The following is a 17,755-nucleotide window of genomic DNA, read 5'->3' as shown; positions in this document are numbered from 1 at the left end:
ACAGCTATTTCACCAAAGTCCACTGTCTGAGGTCGTCCTTTTGTGCGCCAAACAAATACCCTACTGTGTGCAATCGCACACAAACCAGCAACTTCTTCCTTCACAGTCCCTAGGAGTCCCTGGCAACTCCACCTAAGGGACCGAACGGGTATTGGCAGCACCGACCTTTCCAAAATAACCAACGCCCCCCTATTTCTCCACGTGTACCTACCTTCACGGACGTTGAGCTCCAACCAGCACAACACCAAAAGGTGAGCACACTTCGACCATTACGCAGAACAACACAACCGCTACCCACCACCCTATGAGCGCCTCTCCCCTTTCTTTTCTCTCTTGCCAAACTGCTGCAGTTCTTGGTAATGTCACTGTTGTGCCATATTTTCTCCACTTGATGATGACTGTTTTCACTGTGTTCCATGGTATATCTAATGCCTTGGAAATTATTTTGCAACCTTCTCCTGACTGATACCTTTAAACAATGAGATCCCTCTGATGCTTTGGAAGCTCTTTGTGGACCATGGCTTTTGCTGTGGGATGTGACTAATACAGTTTCAGGAAAGACCAACTAGAGCAGCTGAACTTTATTTGGGGTTAATCAGAGGCACTTTAACCACCTCAGCCCCCCTAGCTTAAACACCCTTAATGACCAGACCACTTTTTACAATTCTGCACTACACTACTTTTACCGTTTATTGCTCGGTCATGCAACTTACCACCCAAATGAATTTTACCTCCTTTTCTTCTCACTAATAGAGCTTTCATTTGGTGGTATTTAATTGCTGCTGACATTTTTACTTTTTTTTGTTAATCGAATTTTAACGAAATTTTTGCAAAAAAATGATATTTTTCACTTTCAGTTGTAAAATTTTTCAAAAACTAGATATAAATTTGTCTCTGAATGTATTGTTCTACATTTCTTTGATAAAAAAAATGTTTGGGTAAAAAAAAAATGGTTTGGGTAAAAGTTTACAAACTATGGTACAAAAATGTGAATTTCCTCTTTTTGAAGCAGCTCTGACTTTCTGAGCACCTGTCATGTTTCCTGAGGTTCTACAATGCCCAGACAGTAGAAAACCCCCACAAATAACCCCATTTCGCAAAGTAGACACCCTAAGGTATTCGCTGACGGGCATAGTGAGTTCATAGAACTTTTTATTTTTTGTCACAAGTTAGCGGAAAATTATGAATTTTTTTATTTTATTTTTTTCCTTACAAAGTCTTATATTCCACTAACTTGTGACAAAAAATATAAATATCCATGAACTCACTATGCCCATCATGAAATACCTTGGGGTGTCTTCTTTCCAAAATGGGGTCACTTGTGGGGTAGTTATACTGCCCTGGCATTTTAGGGACCCTAATATATGTGGGAAGTAGTTTGAAATCAAAATGTGTAAAAAATGGCCTGTGAAATCCTAAAGGTGCTCTTTGGAATGTGGGCCCCTTTGCCCACCTAGGCTGCAAAAAAGTGTCACACATGTGGTATCGCCGTACTCAGGAGAATTTGGGGAATGTGTTTTGGGGTGTCATTTTACATATACCCATGCTGGGTGAGATAACTATCTCGGCAAAAGACAACTTTTCCCATTTTTTTTATACAAAGTTGGCATTTGACCAAGATATTTATCTCACCCAGCATGGGTATATGTAAAATGACATCCCAAACCACATTCCCCAACTTCTCCTGAGTACGGCGATACCACATGTGTGACACTTTTTTGCAGCCTAGATGCGCAAAGGGGCCCAAATTCCTTTTAGGAGGGCATTTTTAGACATTTGGATCCCAGACTTCTTCTCACGCTTTAGGGCCCATAAAATGCCAGGGCAGTATAAATACCCCACATGTGACCTCATTTTGGAAAGAAAACACCCCAAGGTATTCAATGAGGGGCATGGCGAGTTCATAGAATTTTTTATTTTTTTTGGCACAAGTTAGCGGAAATTTTTTTTTTTTTGTTTTTTTCTCACAAAGTCTCCCTTTCCGCTAACTTGGGACAAAAATTTCAATCTTTCATGGACTCAATATGCCCCTCAGCGAATACCTTGGGGTGTCTTCTTTCCAAAATGGGGTAATTTGTGGGGTGTTTGTACTGCCCTGGTATTTGAGGGTCTCCGCAATCATTACATGTATGGCCAGCATTAGGAGTTTCTGCTATTCTCCTTATATTGAGCATCAGGTAATGAGATTTTTTTTTTTCCGTTCAGCCTCTGGGCTGAAAGAAAAAATGAACGGCACAGATTTCTTCATTCGCATCGATCAATGTGGATGAAAAAATCTCTGCCAAAAAAAAAAAAAAAAAGGAGGGGTGAGGCGTCTGCCAGGACATAGGAGCTCCGCCCAACATCCATACCCACTTAGCTCGTATGCCCTGGCAAACCCGATTGCTCCATTCACATCAATCGATGTGGATGAATAAATCATTGCCGGGATTTTTTATTTATTTTTTGTATACAAAGTGTTTGCCAAAGCATATGAACACCACCGTCCCCTCAGCTCATATGCCTCAGCAAACGTATCTTTTACTGCAGAGGAGAAATCTCGTCTTGCAGCGCCGCATACACTGACTTTTGTGTAATCTGACAGCAGCGCAATGCTTCTGTCAGAATGCACATCAGTGCTGCAGCTAGTCAATCGGTTGGTCCACCTGGAAGGTAAAAAAAAACAGAAAAAAACAGGCCGCAACGCAATAAATTTATTAACTTTATAATAACATTTGAACTGAACATATAAACTTTATTTAACTTTTTGAACAGAACGTTAACTTTTTTGCTTACCGGTGATTTTTATTTTTTGTATTTTTTTTTTAACCTTTATAGGACAAACCTCTCCTTCCCCATGGGACAATGTGCAAAGCGCAAATCGCCCAAAGATGTGGCGAAGTACATTATGCACTTTGTCCCAGGTGAAAGGAGAGGTTTGCAGCAGCTGTGAGTGAATGGGCCCTAATAGCCCTGTGTGCCTGTCCTGTGAGATGCAATCCCTATGCTAAGTGTACCTGTGTGTGGTACTTCCGGAAACACTCCCCTAAGCATAGGGCAGGGTGGTCAGGGCAGTCAGGACAGAAATAGCAGGTGTCACACCTTATTCCACTCCTGCTACAGACACAACATCTTTTTCGGGGTGAGGCTAGGGTTGAGGTACCAGCAACGACATTGGGGAAATGTCGCTCGTGTAGATGGCTCACTACACTGGTGGATGGGGCCACGGAACCTCCTGGATACAGGAGGTACTCGATGATCTCTTCCTGAAATTTGAGGAAGGATCCTGTTCTCCCAGCCTTACTGTAGAGAACAAAACTATTGTACATAGCCAATTGAATCAAATATACAGACACCTTCTTATACCAGCGTCTGGTGCGTCGGGAAACTAAATAAGGAGCCAACATCTGGTCATTGAAGTCCACCCCTCCCATGAGCGAATTATAGTCGTGGACACAGAGGGGCTTTTCAATGACACTGGTTGCTCGTTCAATTTGGATTGTCGTGTCTGCGTGAATGGAGGAGAACATGTGAACGTCATGCTTGTCTCTCCATTTCACCGCGAGCAGTTCTTCATTACACAAGGCAGCCCTCTCCCCCCTTGCAAGACGGGTGGTAACGAGCCGTTGGGGGAAGCCCCGGCAACTAGGTTGCGCGGTGCCACAGCAGCCAATCTGTTCTAGGAACAAAAGCCTGAAGAGGGGCACACTTGTGTAGAAATTGTCCACATAAAGATGGTACCCCTTGCCAAATAAGGATGACACCAAGTCATCCCACTGCTCCCCAGGTAGTCAGGGCAACCGACTGGCTCCAGGGTCTGATCTTTACCCTCATAGATCCGAAATTTGTGGGTATAGCCTGTGGCCCTTTCACAGAGCTTATACAATTTAACCCCATACCGGATATAAGGGACTCGTCTACGCAGATGTTTTGCTCAGGGGTATACAAATCTGCAAATTTGTTGTTGAAGTGGTCTATGAGGGGCCGAATTTTGTGGAGCCGGTCAAAAGCTGGGTGGCCTCTGGGACGGGAGGCGGTGTTGTAGCTAAAGTGCAGGAAATGCAGGATGGCCTCAAATCGTGCCCTGGACATGGCAGCAGAGAACATGGGCATGTGATAAATTGGGTTCGTGGACCAATATGGCCGCAATTCATGCTTTTTGATTAGACCCATGTTGAGGAGAAGGCCCAGAAAAATTTTTAATTCGGAAACTTGGACGGGTTTCCCCCGGAAAGGCTGGGCATAATAGCTTCCCGGGTTGGCGGCTATAAATTGAGTGGCATACCGATTTGTTTCTGCCACGACTATGTCCAAGAGCTCCACAGTCAAGAACAGCTCAAAAAATCCCAGTGCCGAACCGATCTGAGCTGTCTCAACCCGAACTCCAGACTGGGCGGTGAAAGGGGGAACTAATGGTGCGGCTGAAGTTGGGGACTGCCAATCAGGGTTTGCCAGCACCTCAGGGACTCTAGGGGCTCTACGGGCCTGTCTGTGCAGTGGAAAAGAAAGCAAAGATATAAATGTATAAATTACAGGTTTTACTGATTTTTTTTCCTACAAAACTATACATCCATCTGCTCAGCTCCTCCTGCTCTATAACAAGGTATTGTCAGATTGCACTGCTTATTTTGGTGACAGGTCCTCTTTAAAGACCTGACTTCCGCTGTAGATGTATGGTGGATGTTACAAATGAGTTATTATTAGGGTACTTTCACACTTGCGGCAGAGCATTCCGACAGGCAGTTCCGTCGCCGTCAAAACACATGCAAACTGATGGCATTTGTCAGACGGATCAGGATCCTGATCCGTATGACAAATGCATTAAAATGCCGGATCCGTCTCCGGTGTCATCTGGAAAAACAGATCAGGCATTTATTTATTTTTTACATTTTTTGCTATCTGAGCATGCGGAGATCGCAATGCTGGGTCCGTTTTGCCAGAACACTCGGGGCCGAATCTGGCATTAATGCATGTCAATAGGATAAAAGGCCGCAGTGTTCCGTAATTTTGGACGGAGATAAAACCACAGCCTGCTGCGGTATTATCTCCATTCTGAAAAGTCGAAAAGACTGAACTGAAGACATCCTTATGCATCCTGAACGGATTGCTCTCCATTCAGAATGCATTAGGATAAAACTGATCAGTTCTTTTCCTGTATTGAGCCCCTAAGACGGAACTCAATGCCAGAAAAGAATAACGCTAGTTTGAAAGTACCCTTAGTTAGAGGGCCACCTGTTCTGTGTTTTCAGCACCTGCTTTTGGCTCACAATCACTGATGGAAATAACTGATCAAATAACTGAAGTGTGAACTTAGCCTTATTGTTTCTCTGCATGGAATGTGTTTCTTCACCACTGAGCTGAATGTGACTCAATCATTAAAAACATAACAGCCTGTTAACCACCTCCTGTCACACTAACGCCGAAAGGCTTGACTGCGGCGGCTCTCCTAGGTCACGCTAACGTCGAAAGGCGTCATCTTGCGTGAGCCGAGATTTCCTGTGAACGCGCGCTTACAGGAGCGCGCGTTCACAGGATCGCAAGGTAAACGAGTTGATCTACAGCCTGCCAGCAGCAATCATTCGCTGGCAGGCTGTAGATGCGATTTTTTTTAACCCTAGAAAGGTATATTAGATGCTGCTTTGTTAACAGCGTCTAATATACCTGCTACCTGGTCCTCTGGTGGTCCCTTTTGCTTGGATCGACCACCAGAGGACACAGGCAGCTCAGTAAGTAGCACCAATCACCACACTACACTACACCCCCCCTTTCACTTATTAACCCCTTATTAACCCCTGATCACCCCATATAGACTCCCTGATCACCCCCTGCCATGTTCTATAGGCTCTACAAAAAACGCAGTGTTCGCCCGATCAGGCCTGATCTTGTGCGCACACTTGCGTTCAGTCCGCCCCACCGCAGTGACAGAATATCTTTTTTTTCTGATCACTGCAAAAACAGCGGAAAAAAATCGCTGCGGCGCTATAAAGATCACTTTTGAGGGGCATGGTGAGTTCATAGAAGATTATTTTTTTTGGCACAAGTTAGCGGAAATTGATTTATTTTTTTGTTTTTTCTTACAAAGTCTCATATTCCACTAACTTGTGACAAAAAATAAAATCTTACATGAACTCACCATACCCCTCACGGAATCCAAATGCCTAAAAATGCCCTGTGAAATCCTAGGTACTCATTGGAATTTGGGCCCCTTTGCGCATCTTGGCTGCAAAAAAGTATCACTCATGTGGTATCGCTGTACTCAGGAGAAGTCGGGCAATGTGTTTTGGGGTGTATTTTTACATATACCCATGCTGGGTGAGAGAAATATCTCTGAAAATTAACAACTTTGCATAAAAAAATGTAAAAAGTTGTCATTTACAGAGATATTTCTCACACACAGTATGGGTATATGTAAAAATACACCACAAAACACATTGCACTACTTCTCCTGAGTACGACGATACCACATGTGTGACACGCTTTTGCAGCCAAGATGCGCAAAGGGGCCCAAATTTCAATGAGTACCTTTTAGGAGGGCATTTTTAGACATTTGGATTCCAGACTTCTTCTCAAGCTTTAGGGCCCCTAAAATGCCAGGGCAGTATAAATACCCCACAAGTGACCCCATTTTGGAATGAAGACAGCCCAAGGTATTCCGTGAGGGTCATGGCGAGTTCATGTAAAAAAAAAAATTTTTGTCATAAGTTAGTGGAATATGAGACTTTGTAAGAAAAAAATAAGATATTTTTTTCCCCGCTAACTTGTGCAAAAAAAAAAAAATACTTCTACGATCTGCCCATGCCCCTCACGGAATACCTTGGGGTGTCTTCTTTCCAAAATGGGGTCACTTGTGGGGTATTTATACTGCCCTGGCATTTTAGGGGCCCTAAAGCGTGAGAAGTAGTTAGGTATTCAAATGTGTAAAAATGCCCTGTGAAATCCTAAAGGTACTCATTTGAATTTGGGCCCCTTTGCGCACCTAGGCTGCAAAAAAGTTTCACACACGTGGTATCGTCGTACTCAGAAGAAGTAGGGCAATGTGTTTTGGGGTGTATTTTTACATATACCCATACTGTCTGTGAGAAATATCTCTGTAAATGACAACTTTTTAATTTTTTTTATACAAAGTTGTCAATTTACAGAGATATTTCTCTCACCCAGCATGGATATATGTAAAAATACACCCCAAAACACATTGCCCTACTTCTTCTGAGTACGGTGATACCACATGTGTGACACTTTTTTTCAGCCAAGATGCGCAAAGTGTCATGGAACCATGAACCAGACGTACAACAAGAGATAAGTGGAAATAAGAAGGCTTTATTGAAAATCAAGCTGTAAGCAAAAGTCCAAACGGATGGCTAAACCGAAGCAGGGTCTTGCGTAGCCAGAGGTCAGGAACCAGAAGGGTAGTCAGACGAAGCCAGGATCAGGAACCAGCGGGGTAGTCAGACGAAGCCAGGATCAGGAACCAGCGGGGTAGTCAGACGAGGCCAGGATCAGGAACCAGAAGCAGCAGCAGTCTTAGAAGCATGTGAACACAGGAGGACCAAGCAAGGAACTGAAGCCACAGACCTCCTATATATATGAGCTAGGCATCCAGCTCCTCCCAGTGGGAAGGAGAAGCCGCAGGGTGGGAGGCTACAAGAAACCCAGAAACCAAGATGGCCGCCAGCACATGTCAAACGAAGGAGAACAGCAAGAAGGTAAGACCATGACAGTACCTCCCCCTCAAGGGCCCCTCCTCCGCGGAGTAAGGAACGGTTTCTGAGGGAAGCGTGCGTGGAAGGCTCGGAGCAAAGCAGGAGCATGGACATCTGCGGAGGGAACCCAGGAACGCTCCTCTGGACCATAACCACGCCAATGGACCAAAAACTGCAACCGACCGCGGACCAGGCGTGAGTCCAGGATATTGCTCACCTCATATTCCTCACGATTGCCCACTTGGACCGGACGGGGCCGAGGAACCGAGGAAGTGAAACGATTACACACCAATGGCTTCAACAGGGAGACATGAAACACGTTGGAGATCCGCATGCCAGGAGGAAGCGCAAGGGCATAGGCTACCGGGTTTACCCTGCGAAGCACTCGGAAGGGACCAACAAAGCGAGGCGCCAGCTTGGGAGTGGGCACTCGAAGGTTGAGGTTGCGGGTGGACAACCATACACGGTCTCCGACCTGGTAGGAAGGAGCGGGCGCTCGTCTGCGATCAGCCTGGAGTCTCTGGCGCTGCGCAGAGACCTCAAGGGACCTCTGGATCTGTACCCAAGAAGCACGTAGGACGGAAAGGTGATCCTCCACAGCCGGAATATCCTGGGGAGAGAATACCTCCGGTAACACGGCAGGTTGGAACCCATAATTGGCCATGAAGGGAGACGTCCCAGAGGAAGAGTTCACCGCCGTGTTCCTGGCAAACTCAGCCCAAGGCAGGAGGTCAACCCAATTGTCTTGGTGATCGGAGACATAACAACGAAGGAATTGCTCCAAGGCCTGATTGGATCGTTCTGCGGCCCCATTGGACTGAGGGTGGTAGGCCGAGGAGAAAGAGAGATGAATCCCCAACTGGGAGCAAAAGGCGCGCCAGAACCTGGACACAAACTGACTCCCCCGATCCGACACAATCTCCTTGGGCAAACCGTGCAACCGGAAGACCTCCCTGGCGAAAATCGTGGCCAACTCTTGTGCAGAGGGTAACTTCTTGAGAGGAACACAGTGGCACATTTTGGAAAACCGATCCACAATCATGAGAATGACCGTATGGCCTCGGGATGCAGGGAGGTCCACAATGAAATCCATCCCCAGGTGTGACCATGGGCGCTCCCCGGTGGCTATGGGTTGCAAAAGGCCCAACGGAAGGTGCCGAGGGGACTTACTCTGGGCACAAACGGAGCATGCCGCTACATATGCGGCGATGTCGGAACGTAGAGAAGGCCACCAGAACAGACGTGAAACAGCCCAGGACAGCTGATTCTTTCCAGGATGCCCCGCGGCCTTGGAGGTTTGGTAGGTTCGCAACAACCGAGTGCGCAACTCCTCAGGCACAAAACATCTGCCGTTGGGTCTCCCAGAGGGAGCACCAGATTGAGCCGCCAAAATCTGCTCACCCAGGGGAGAGGTCAGGCTGGTGCGAATGGCGGCCAGGATCTGATTCGGAGGTATGACCGAAGTCGGAATAGACTCCTCCCCGGACAGCTCGGAGAACTGCCGTGATAAGGCATCCGCTCTGATGTTCTTGGAACCGGGTAGGTAGGAGACCACGTAATTAAAACGTGACAAGAACAGAGCCCATCTGGCCTGACGTGGTGTCAATCTCTTGGCCTCAGAAAGGTAGGTCAGATTCTTGTGGTCCGTCAGGATGAGAACCGGAACCACCGAACCCTCGAGCAAGTGCCTCCATTCTTTAAGGGCCTGCACGATGGCCAATAACTCCCTGTCACCAATCTGATAGTTGCACTCCGCGGAAGACAGTTTCCGGGAGTAAAACCCACAAGGAAGCAGAGGACCCTCTGGTGTTCTACGCTGAGACAGAAGGGCGCTTACTCCCGTCTCAGACGCGTCCACCTCGAGGACAAAGGGCAACCCAGGGTTGGGATGCGACAGAATCGGAGCCGACACAAAGGCGGACTTTAGAGCCTCAAAAGCTCGGATGGCCTCGAGCGGCCAGACCTGGAAATTACTGCCCTTCCTGGTCAGATCCGTGAGAGGCTTGGCTAGCATAGAAAAGTCCCTGATGAACTTCCGATAATAATTGGCGAAGCCCAAAAAGCGCTGCAGGGCACAGAGACCACTGGGCTGGGGCCACTGTAAGACAGCCGAAACCTTCTCAGGATCCATGGAGAACCCCTCAGCGGAAATGATGTAACCTAAGAAGGTTACCTGGGATCGGTGAAATTCGCATTTCTCAAGCTTACCGAACAGCCTGTTCTCTCGTAACCGTTGCAACACTCGTCTGACATCCATAATGTGGGCCTCCATGGATTCAGAATATACCAAGATGTCATCCAAATAGACCACCACACACTGCTGCAACAGGTCACGGAAAACATCGTTGATGAATTCCTGGAAGACTGCGGGCGCATTGCACAACCCAAAGGGCATAACCAAGGATTCATAATGACCGGTCCTGGTGTTAAACGCGGTCTTCCACTCATCGCCCGCCTTGATCCTTACCAGGTTATATGCCGCCCTCAGGTCGAGTTTGGTAAAGACCGTGGCCCCTTTGAGGCGATCGAACAGCTCGGAAATCAAGGGTATCGGGTAAGCGTTCTTGATCGTGATGCGATTGAGACCCCTGTAATCGATGCAAGGCCTCAACTCACCGCCCTTCTTTTTCACAAAGAAAAATCCAGCCCCTGCCGGGGACGAGGATTTGCGAATGTGTCCGCGTGAAAGCGCCTCCCTCACGTACTCCTCCATGGCCTCATTCTCCGCTACCGACAGTGGATAGACTTTGCCACGAGGAGGAACGGCACCAGATTGTAACTCTATGGCACAATCGTATGGGCGGTGCGGAGGTAGGGCAACCGCGCGCACCTTATCGAATACATCCCGGTACTCTTCGTATTCAGGAGGCAACAGAGAGTCCGAGGAAGTACACAGCAACTTGACAGGCCCATGGATGCAACTGGCCCCACACTGCGGTGACCACGAGAGGATCTCGGCCGATCTCCAATCGAAAGTCGGATTATGCTTCTGGAGCCAGGGGTACCCCAAGACCACCGAGTAGTGTGGAGACGAAATCACCTGGAGACAGACCGACTCTCTGTGAACGGCACCAATGGCTATCCCCACTGGAAGGGTCTCATGAGTCACGTGTGGCGGCAGAAGGGGTCTGCCGTCTATCGCCTCAAGAGCCAGTGGGGAACCTCGAGGCTGCAGAGGAATGGAATTGGCGGCAGCGAACACACTATCAATGAACAAACCACCAGCACCAGAGTCCACCAACGCCTGGGTCGTCACCGAGCCCCCGACCCAGGAGAGGACAACAGTGATCAGTGGTTTGTCAACACGGGAAACCGGGGACGAGGAGACTCCACCCAAGATCTGCCCCCGACAGGATCTCAGGTGCGAGCGTTTCCCGGACGGTTCGGACATGCCAACCGAAAATGCCCACCGAGACCACAGTACATGCATCGGCCCTCGCGTCTCCGGAGTACCCTCTCCCCCTCGGACAGGCGAGCAAACCCCAGCTGCATGGGTTCACCCCCAGACAAGTCATCCCCAGGAGGCGTGGGAGGAGAGGGAGGCACGGGTGGGACAGCAAACGTAGGCGCCAATCTGTTAGAAGGCCTCCGCAGGCTCTCCTTAAAGGAAGGTCTCTCCCTGAGTCTGGTGTCAATCAAAATCAGGAAAGAAATAAGAGACTCGAGCTCCACTGGTAGGTCCTTAGCTGCAACCTCATCCTTCAAGGCATCCGAGAGACCATGAGAGAAAGCAGCGACCAGAGCCTCATTATTCCAGCCCACCTCTGCTGCCAGGGTACGAAACTCAATGGCGTATTCAGCTACGGATCGTGAACCCTGTCTGATGGACATAAGGAGCTTCGCAGCAGAGGCAGCACGAGCCGGCACATCGAATACCTTCCGAAGAGAAGCAACAAAACCGGAAAACTCGGCAACCACCGGATTGTTGTTCTCCCATAAAGGGCTGGCCCAGGCCAAGGCCTTGTCCGAGAGCAGCGAGATCAAGAAGCCCACCTTTGATCTCTCAGTAGGAAAGGCATGTGGCAGCAACTCGAAATAAATGCCCACCTGGTTAAGGAAACCTCGGCACTGAGTTGGCTCTCCCCCAAAGCGCTGTGGAAGGGGGGCAGAACCAGTCATACCCCGAGACACCGCAGGCGCAGCAACAGGTGTCGGGGTAGACTCTGGCGCAACAACCGGAGCGGCAGTAGGAGCGACAACCGACCCATCGGCAACGGAAGCGAAATGAGCCGTGCGTTCAAGCAGGGTTTGCAACGCCACAGCGAACCGACCCAACAGGTGATCCTGCTGATCAAGTCTGGCAATCAGCGTAGGTAGCGAGGATGGCCCTGTACCGTCAGAATTCATGGCTTGGTCCTAATGTCATGGAACCATGAACCAGACGTACAACAAGAGATAAGTGGAAATAAGAAGGCTTTATTGAAAATCAAGCTGTAAGCAAAAGTCCAAACGGATGGCTAAACCGAAGCAGGGTCTTGCGTAGCCAGAGGTCAGGAACCAGAAGGGTAGTCAGACGAAGCCAGGATCAGGAACCAGCGGGGTAGTCAGACGAAGCCAGGATCAGGAACCAGCGGGGTAGTCAGACGAGGCCAGGATCAGGAACCAGAAGCAGCAGCAGTCTTAGAAGCATGTGAACACAGGAGGACCAAGCAAGGAACTGAAGCCACAGACCTCCTATATATACAGTCATGTGAAAACATTAGGACACCCTTTGAAAGCATGTGGTTTTTTGTAACATTTTTAATAAAAGGTTATTTCATCTCCGTTTCAACAATACAGAGAGATTAAAGTAATCCAACTAAACAAAGAAAACTGAAGAAAAGTCTTTTCAAGATCTTCTGTAAATGTCATTCTACAAAAATGCCTATTCTAACTGAGGAAAAAGATAGGACACCCTCACATGTATTCCCTCTTAAATTGGCTCAGATCTCACACAGGTATATCACACCAGGTGCACATAATTAGTAGATCGTTACTCTGCATGTTGAATGAGGCTTGCCCTATTTAAACCTCAGACATTTAGTTTGGTGTGCTCCTGACTGTTGAAGTGAGAGTGAGCACCATGGTGAGAGCAAAAGAGCTGTCAGAGGACTTCAGAAAAAAGATTGTAGCAGCCTATGAGTCTGGGAAGGGATTTAAAAAGATCTAAAAAGATTTTGAAATCAGCCATTCCACTGTCCGGAAGATAGTCTACAAGTGGAGGGCTTTCAAAACAACTGCCAACATGCCCAGGACTGGTCGCCCCAGCAAGTTCACCCCAAGAGCAGACCGCAAGATGCTAAAAGAGGTCTCCAAAAACCCTAAAGTGTCATCTCGAGAACTACAGCAGGCTCTGGCTACTGTTGATGTAGAAGTACATGCCTCTACAATCAGAAAGAGACTGTACAAGTTTAACTTGCATGGGAGGTGTGCAAGGAGGAAACCTTTGCTTTCCAAGAGAAACATCGAGGCCAGACTGACATTTGCCAGAGATAAAGTTGACAAAGACCAGGACTTCTGGAATAATGTTCTTTGGACAGATGAGTCCAAAATTGAATTATTTGGACACAACAGCAGAGGACATGTTTGGCGTAAACCAAACACAGCATTCCAAGAAAAGAACCTCATACCAACTGTGAAGCATGGAGGTGGAAGTGTCATGGTTTGGGGCTGCTTTGCTGCAGCAGGACCTGGTCAGCTCACCATCATAGAATCCACGATGAATTCTACTGTGTATCAGAAGGTGCTTGAAGAACATGTGAGACCATCAGTTAGAAAATTAAAGCTGAAGCGGAACTGGACCATGCAACATGACAATGACCCAAAACATACTAGTAAATCAACCAAAGATTGGCTGAAAAAGAAGAAATGGAGAGTCCTGGAATGGCCAAGTCAAAGTCCAGATTTGAATCCCATTGAGATGCTGTGGGGTGACTTGAAAAGGGCTGTACGTGCAAGAAACCCCTCAAACATCTCACAGCTGAAAAAGTTCTGCATTGAGGAGTGGGGTAGAATTTCCTCAGACCGATGTCGAAGACTGGTAGATGGCTACAAGAACCGTCTCACTGCAGTTATTTCAGCCAAAGGAGGTAACACTCGCTATTAGGGGCAAGGGTGTCCTATCTTTTTCCTCAGTTAGAATAGGCATTTTTGTAGAATGACATTTACAGAAGATCTTGAAAATACTTTTCTTCAGTTTTCTTTGTTTAGTCGGATTACTTTAATCTCTCTGTATTGTTGAAACGGAGATGAAATAACCTTTTATTAAAAATGTTACAAAAAACCACATGCTTTCAAAGGGTGTCCTAATTTTTTCACATGACTGTATGAGCTAGGCATCCAGCTCCTCCCAGTGGGAAGGAGAAGCCGCAGGGTGGGAGGCTACAAGAAACCCAGAAACCAAGATGGCCGCCAGCACATGTCAAACGAAGGAGAACAGCAAGAAGGTAAGACCATGACACAAAGGGGCTGAAAGTCCAACGAGTACCTTTAGGCTTTACAGGGTTGCTCACAATTTAGCCCCGCCGAAAATACCAGAACAGTAAACACACCCCACAAATGACCCCATTTCGGAAAGTAGATACCCCAAGGTATTCACTGAGGGGCATAGTGAGTCCGTGGGAGGTTTTTTATTTTTTTTGCCAGAAGTTAGCAGAAATGGAAACTTTATATATATTTTTTTTCCTCAGAAAGTGTCATTTTCCGCTAACTTGTGAATTTTTTTTTAATCATACATGAACTCACCATGCCCCTCTCCGAATACTTTGGGGTGTCTTCTTTCTAAAATGGGGTCATTTGAGGGATATTTATACTATCCTGGCATTCTAGCACCTCAAGAAACATGACAGGTGCTCAGAAAGTCAGAGCTGCTTCAAAATGCGGAAATTCACATTTTTGTACCATAGTTTGTAAATGCTATAACTTTTGCGCAAACCAATAAATATACACTTATTGGATTTTTTTTTATCAAAGACATGTAGCACAATATATTCTGACACAAACTTGTATAGAAATGTAATTATATTTGAACAATTTAACCAGAGAAAGTTAAAAATACACTTTTTTTTTAGAAAATTGCGGTCTATTTTGAAAAATCTCAGCAGCAATCAAATACCACCAAAAGAAAGCTGTATTTGTGAGAAGAAAAGGAGGTAAAATTAATTTGGGTGCCAAGTTGCATAACCGAGCAATAAACCATTAAAGTTGTGAAGTGCCGATTTGTAAAAAAGGGTCTGGTTACTAGGGGGGGTATAAACCTGTGGTCCTTAAAGGGACACTGACAGGGCCAATAAGCATATTGAGCTCATCAATATTCACTTCGCTGGGCGGCGCTTACTGTCCCCGACTTCACAAGATCCGGCGCATGCGCAGGGCACTGTTCAGTGCAGCGCTTCAGAGCGGGGACCGCAGAAGCCGCCCAGCAAACTGAATATTCATGAGCTGGGCGGCGCTTCAAAGCGGCAGTTGAGGGAGGCTGGCTGGGCGCAAGAGAGGTGAAACGCCGCCCCTTGGGCAGATTGAAGACTGTTGGAGCAGGTTATAAAACTTTAAGTTTACTGTATGTATAATGTGGACAGGGGGGATACTTATATGATTGTAATACCCATTATAAGACCTGTAGTGCCATATATATACCTCAATATGCTTATTGGCCCTGTCAGTGTCCCTTTAAGTGGTTAATTAAAATATCCAGAGGGTATCATGACAATAAGAATTTGAAGCCACAAGGGGGCAGCAGTGCTCACAAGAATAAGCTACATCTACAGGCAGCAGTACAACAGGGAAAGAGCACTAAGGAGTTTGATCTTTTACCCTTTCCCCTGATGCTGTGGGATGTTGCTTGTTTTGTATCAGTCTGGCTGGCAGTGTGTAGTAATTAGTGGTAAAATAATGGTCCAAACGACAATTTACAGGAAATTGTCAGTGTGTATCCTAAAAATTTCAAATGGTGGTACAAAAGAAATATATAATTAAGCTACATACAGATGATCTTATGTATTTTGCAGTCCACAAATTGCGGATCCCCAAAATACGGATAGCGTTTTCATTGTAGAAATGCCTATTTTTGTTTGCAAAATGGACAATAATAGGACATGTTCTATAGTTTGTGAAACAGCTAAATGGATGTGGACTGCACACAGATGACATCTGCGTGCTGTCCACATTTTTTTGTGGCCCAATAGAAATTAATGGATTTGCGTGCGATCTGTAAAAAAAAAAGTGAATTGGACACAAACCGAAAATGAGGCGTGTCATGAGGCCTTATTCTGTCAGTGCTTTCAATAAATCAAGGATAAATATACACCATTAAAGATGTTGTCCCTAAAGGTTAACCCATTCTCATTTCACAGACAGCAGTCCTGCCAAATCGCTTATCACCACCCTACTCCCTTCCCTGAGGAAATGAACAGTTCACTGTGAGTTGCCGACAATGGCTGCTGAAATGTCCAGCAATCAGCAGTTATTGCATGGGGAAGCTGCTGGCTTCTCAGTCTTTTTCAACCGGGGCCTCATATGCAAGAACATGGTGATGTGATGGTCTACCAAATGATCAAAGCCTAAGGCCTCGTATCATCATGGAATCGCGTATTTGTGCGGTCTGTGTTCTCCACATGCTCAATTTATGTCTGTGATTATGGATCCCCCACACACATTATAGCCAAAGGGTCCATGAAAACCGCTGATGACATGGACTGCATCCATGTTTGGTCCATGGACTTCATGGGCCATTGGTAGTAGAAGTGTACACAGGATACAGCTGACAGATGGAGGGCAAATACTCAGACCAAATACGGATCCTTCATTGATATCTTTATGGATGAACCACTGACCATCTTCGTCACGCATGTCATCAGGGACACGGACGTGTGTGTGTGTGTTTTTTTGCAGCAGCAACTGTTCTGTCTTCATTCACGTTCACACAGTGTGCAGTCTAACATTCAGCAAATACCATTCCTGTCTTCCAAATAAGAGGACTGTTCTTTGTAGTCTAACTTGTTTATTGGTAAAACAGGATTGTTTGATTGGCTAAACAGGATTGTTTGGTAAAACTACAAGAATACAAATAGCAAGTATAAGTAAAAAGTAGAGATTAGTATGTACTGTAACATTTGCATAACACTGAAGCACATGGTAAAATGGCTGCCTGTACATACGATTACATGTCTAGCTAACAGTAGTAACAACTACCTGAGTAACAATTACAACTGACTGAACAGCTCTGCATTACACAATATCCCTGAAACGAAGGTAGATCTCTCACCAGATATGATTTTACCAGGATGGTGGAGTTTGAGAAGGATATATGCATAGGACAGCTCTGCTGATGTGTCCTGGTGACTGGAGACTTCTCTTTCCCAGGATGCTTTGTACTCCCACAATGCTTTGCACCACCCACAATGCAGCAGTCTTTGTAAAAAGGAAAAACATGAAGATCAGGATGACAACCACACAGACCAATCGAAATAACCACACAATCTGGGACACTCCCATACATGACACACAATTCCTCCCCTCTGCCTGGGAGATAATTAGGTACTTTATGTAACCTAATCGTCTCCAGACAGGAAAAACACATTTTAAAACACTCCCATAAAGGACACACAATGCTTCCCCTCTGCCTGGGAGATAACTACAGTAGGTCAGATACTGTATGTAAAGAAAAATCACTGAATAAAGTGGCCTGAATGGGAGTAAATGCTTAACCCCAAACACTGTAGCGTGTTTATAATTGGGGGAACAAGTGATCCGTTGCTAATGGCAATCCCAAGCAAAAATGCATACAATGGAGGATGCCAGCAGTGGACCACATGCACCACAAAAACATCCTACACAAGATGAAATAATGTGTGGATAAAAATATAAAAATACATCACTGAAAAAAGGTGCCCCACAATAATATGTGACTGACCATACTGGCTAGACCTTCACGCTGATGTTAAAAGCTGAGACTTTACCCAATATCTTCCAGTCAGGAACATATCGGAGCCCAGTGTGGCGTGGTTCCTACCGCTAAACTACCTATCGTGTGTGAACACAGTCTGATAGGTGCTAGGGACCGACTCACAGCCACGCTCCTACATACCTCCATAGTAAGA

The sequence above is a fragment of the Bufo gargarizans genome, chromosome 1 (genome assembly GCF_014858855.1).
Source record: "Bufo gargarizans isolate SCDJY-AF-19 chromosome 1, ASM1485885v1, whole genome shotgun sequence".
Lineage (NCBI taxonomy): Eukaryota > Metazoa > Chordata > Amphibia > Anura > Bufonidae > Bufo > Bufo gargarizans.
Note: the sequence above shows the minus strand (reverse complement) of the source record.